Genomic DNA, 5,000 nt, shown 5'->3' with positions numbered 1-5,000 from the left:
TTAAACGGGGTCCGCCTCGGGACGCGAAAGCACCCCTTCGGCTCGCCCCACCGGCAGGACGTCCCACGATACATGCCAGTTAAACACCGACGGGCGGTGAACCAACAGCGTGGGACACAAATCCAACTACGAGCTTTTTAACCGCAACAACTTTAATATACGCTATTGGAGCTGGAATTACCGCGGCTGCTGGCACCAGACTTGCCCTCCAATAGATACTCGTTAAAGGATTTAAAGTGTACTCATTACGATTACGGGGCCTCGGATGAGTCCCGTATCGTTATTTTTCGTCACTACCTCCCCGTGCCGGGAGTGGGTAATTTGCGCGCCTGCTGCCTTCCTTGGATGTGGTAGCCGTTTCTCAGGCTCCCTCTCCGGAATCGAACCCTGATTCCCCGTTACCCGTTACAACCATGGTAGGCGCAGAACCTACCATCGACAGTTGATAAGGCAGACATTTGAAAGATGCGTCGCCGGTACGAGGACCGTGCGATCAGCCCAAAGTTATTCAGAGCCACCAAGGCAAACGGACCAGACAAGCCAATCCGATTGGTTTCGATCTAATAAAAGCGTCCCTTCCATCTCTGGTCGGGACTCTGTTTGCATGTATTAGCTCTAGAATTACCACAGTTATCCAAGTAACGTGGGTACGATCTAAGGAACCATAACTGATTTAATGAGCCATTCGCGGTTTCACCTTAATGCGGCTTGTACTGAGACATGCATGGCTTAATCTTTGAGACAAGCATATGACTACTGGCAGGATCAACCAGGGAGCTGCGTCAACTAGAGCTGAGCAGCCGGCCGCCCGGGAGTGTGTCCCGGGGGCCCGCGCGAACACGCAAGCGTCCGCTCAATTATTCTGCAAACAGGAGGAGGCCGAGCTCCCCTGCACGATACACCTCGAAACCCTCTCAGGTCCCGGCGGCGCGCAGCGCCGTCCTAGGTACTTGGTCGGTTTCGAGAGAGGCGCAATCGCCCGGAGTTAGGCGAGTAGACGGTTTTAGTGCGAACACCCTTGCTCCCAACTGAGCTTGCCGCTGCCGACAGAGGCCCGGGAGCGTGCTGTCGTGGCATTGCCGGCGGGAGACAACACGCGCCACCTATGGTGACCGGCAGCTCCAACGCCAGCGCCACACAAGGGCAAAGCCCCACTTGGGTGCAGAAGCGAACTCTCCCAGCACAGCGCACGCGCCAACACGTCCGCACAACTGCGATACAAACCACCTGCGAGAACCGCTGGGGCGACCGAGCAGCAGACGGCGTCGCGGCGCCGAGTGCCAGGCGGCGGCGCATCCTCAACGCACACAGTCCTCAATCAGACCAGCACACTGCAGATGTCCACCGCGCTTCGCACCGGGCTCGGCTGAACCAACTTTGGCCGCCAGGCGCCGCGTGCAGGGTGCGCCGCAGCGTAGCTGCGCCGCCTGCCGGGCCCGTCGGCTGGCGCTCCTGCCACTCGGCGCCCCCCACCAGCCGCCTGTTGCGCGTGCGCCCACGCAGCGCGCGGCCAACACGCCGGGCGGCCCCCCTTCACCGGCCGGGAACAGTCCCACCAAGCCACCGCCGCGTATCGCTTCATACCCACATGGGCCTAGTCACGCGTGTGGATGTGGCGGGTACCGCTGAAACAACCGGTTAATAGCTGTACCGATCGTCGCCATCACAGATTCACCTCCAGCGTGAACAACCGCTCAACAACGGATTTCCAGTTCATTTGCGTATCTTGGGCAGTAAACGTAGATGTCCACCTACATTTGCGAATTCAACAATTCTTGCATGCCAGGATGTCATGTGTCACGACACGCTACATCAGACCACATACACACTGCGACATGTGCAGAAGAGAACACGTGGAAGGTGGCCCGCGCACGTATGCGATGTACCTTCCGCGATCCACTGTCAACCGGCATCTGCGGCATGTCCCAGATATGGAACGCGGTCCACCAGGGTAGCACTTTGTGTGAGGCAATACGACAAAGTCGGAATACACGCGTCACTACATCAGACGGCTCACGCTGACCTGACCTGACCTGACTCACCGCACCACCACCCCCAGCGACCCAGGGTGACATACAATGCGTTCGTACGTTCCTCCCACACGCCTCTACGGCGTACCACAGTGCAACCTAGCTGTTATTGGGAGACGAGACAAGTAGCATCAAGCACAACATATGGAAATTGAGATTCGACACCGTTGGGCACAGCCAGCGTACGGTCACACGTATCACACTACTTCACTCTGTACGTAACGACCGATGATCGGTACAGCGTGTGGGTTACGCGTACGACATCAGCGGACAATGGACACAGACCATACCACGACGTACACTGAGGGCGTCGACATCTGAATGCAACTGAACAGCTGCGAGGCTCATTTAACACTCAAACGCCAGACCGACCAGCTTGAGAGGACAGAGACACAAAGAGGGGGACAGAGGGGGACAGAGGGGGGGGAGGGGGGGGTCGGCGATATAGTCCTATTGCAGTACAATTGACAGTGGATAGCAGGAATATGTGGAAAGTAAGCAACACTCGCAAGACATCTACATGAGGATAACAACGACACCAGAGATTCCGAGCAGTGAACTATGTTAGGCAAAGGGACAACGTGGGTTAGGTTAAGGGACAACGTGGGTTAGGTTAAGGGACAACGTGGGTTAGGTTAAGGGACAACGTGGGTTAGGTTAAGGGACAACGTGGGTTAGGTTAAGGGACAACGTGGGTTAGGTTAAGGGACAACGTGGGTTAGGTTAAGGGACAACGTGGGTTAGGTTAAGGGACAACGTGGGTTAGGTTAAGGGACAACGTGGGTTAGGTTAAGGGACAACGTGGGTTAGGTTAAGGGACAACGTGGGTTAGGTTAAGGGACAACGTGGGTTAGGTTAAGGGACAACGTGGGTTAGGTTAAGGGACAACGTGGGTTAGGTTAAGGGACAACGTGGGTTAGGTTAAGGGACAACTTGAGTTAGGTTAAGGGACAACTTGAGTTAGGTTAAGGGACAACTTGAGTTAGGTTAAGGGACAAATTGAGTTAGGTTAAGGGACAAATTGAGTTAGGTTAAGGGACAAATTGAGTTAGGTTAAGGGACAAATTGAGTTAGGTTAAGGGACAAATTGAGTTAGGTTAAGGGACAACTTGAGTTAGGTTAAGGGACAACTTGAGTTAGGTTAAGGGACAAATTGAGTTAGGTTAAGGGACAACTTGAGTTAGGTTAAGGGACAACTTGAGTTAGGTTAAGGGACAACTTGAGTTAGGTTAAGGGACAACTTGAGTTAGGTTAAGGGACAACTTGAGTTAGGTTAAGGGACAACTTGAGTTAGGTTAAGGGACAAATTGAGTTAGGTTAAGGGACAAATTGAGTTAGGTTAAGGGACAAATTGAGTTAGGTTAAGGGACAAATTGAGTTAGGTTAAGGGACAAATTGAGTTAGGTTAAGGGACAAATTGAGTTAGGTTAAGGGACAACTTGAGTTAGGTTAAGGGACAACTTGAGTTAGGTTAAGGGACAACTTGAGTTAGGTTAAGGGACAACTTGAGTTAGGTTAAGGGACAACTTGAGTTAGGTTAAGGGACAACTTGAGTTAGGTTAAGGGACAACTTGAGTTAGGTTAAGGGACAACTTGAGTTAGGTTAAGGGACAAATTGAGTTAGGTTAAGGGACAAATTGAGTTAGGTTAAGGGACAAATTGAGTTAGGTTAAGGGACAAATTGAGTTAGGTTAAGGGACAACTTGAGTTAGGTTAAGGGACAACTTGAGTTAGGTTAAGGGACAACTTGAGTTAGGTTAAGGGACAACTTGAGTTAGGTTAAGGGACAACTTGAGTTAGGTTAAGGGACAAATTGAGTTAGGTTAAGGGACAAATTGAGTTAGGTTAAGGGACAAATTGAGTTAGGTTAAGGGACAAATTGAGTTAGGTTAAGGGACAAATTGAGTTAGGTTAAGCGATAATCTGGTACAGCCACAGTTAGGTTAAGCGATAATCTGGTACAGCCACAGTTAGGTTAAGCGATAATCTGGTACAGCCACAGTTAGGTTAAGCGATAATCTGGTACAGCCACAGTTAGGTTAAGCGATAATCTGGTACAGCCACAGTTAGGTTAAGCGATAAACTGGTACAGCCACAGTTAGGTTAAGCGATAAACTGGTACAGCCACAGTTAGGTTAAGCGATAAACTGGTACAGCCACAGTTAGGTTAAGCGATAAACTGGTACAGCCACAGTTAGGTTAAGCGATAAACTGGTACAGCCACAGTTAGGTTAAGCGATAAACTGGTACAGCCACAGTTAGGTTAAGCGATAAACTGGTACAGCCACAGTTAGGTTAAGCGATAAACTGGTACAGCCACAGTTAGGTTAAGCGATAAACTGGTACAGCCACAGTTAGGTTAAGCGATAAACTGGTACAGCCACAGTTAGGTTAAGCGATAAACTGGTACAGCCACAGTTAGGTTAAGCGATAAACTGGTACAGCCACAGTTAGGTTAAGCGATAAAGTTGGTTAAATTTGGTATTGTGTGGGAAGGGGGCAGAGAGAGAGGGGGGGGGGGTGGATAGTGGTGGCAGTACACGGATGCCTGAGTCACCGTCAGATACGTCACGTCGGTTCGATGCTTGTAGCAAGAGGCTGGCGGATGTGTGTCTCTCACTTCTGCAATTTTTCATGTGGTATAACACGAGGGCGGGGGATGATATTTGGTGCCCCTCTGTGTAGGATGTGTGTTGGTGGTGTTGATTTATCTGAGCAATGGTAGTTGTCGGAGGAGTGGGGTATTGTGCTTTTATAGGTGGACCTACTGCTCTGGTTATCATAGTGTCGACGGTGCAATGTGGCAGAGAGGATGCACTCGACATTGTCGCATTCCAGATGTTTACGTATTGTGTGTCTCCGTTGCAGGCCGAGAGTGGTGCATGTTCGAGTGTCTGGCTGACGTGCGATTCACGTTGTGTGCCCAGTCTTACAGCACGTATAGGGACATTCGCATAAATCATCTATATT

General features: G+C 50.9%; 1 non-coding gene across 1 annotated transcript in view; it reads right to left on the bottom strand.

Moving 5' to 3' along the window:
* Positions 1 to 776, bottom strand: part of LOC126332982 (small subunit ribosomal RNA) — a 1,893-nt gene extending 1,117 nt beyond the window's left edge. The window contains exon 1 of the ribosomal RNA XR_007564014.1: positions 1 to 776. This exon is cut by the window's left edge and continues 1,117 nt beyond it. This is a non-coding gene — a ribosomal RNA (small subunit ribosomal RNA).
* Positions 777 to 5,000: the final 4,224 nt, after the last annotated feature.

Source organism: Schistocerca gregaria, unplaced genomic scaffold, assembly GCF_023897955.1.
Source record: "Schistocerca gregaria isolate iqSchGreg1 unplaced genomic scaffold, iqSchGreg1.2 ptg001540l, whole genome shotgun sequence".
NCBI lineage: Eukaryota > Metazoa > Arthropoda > Insecta > Orthoptera > Acrididae > Schistocerca > Schistocerca gregaria.
Note: the sequence above shows the minus strand (reverse complement) of the source record. Positions and strands in the feature narration are given on the sequence as shown.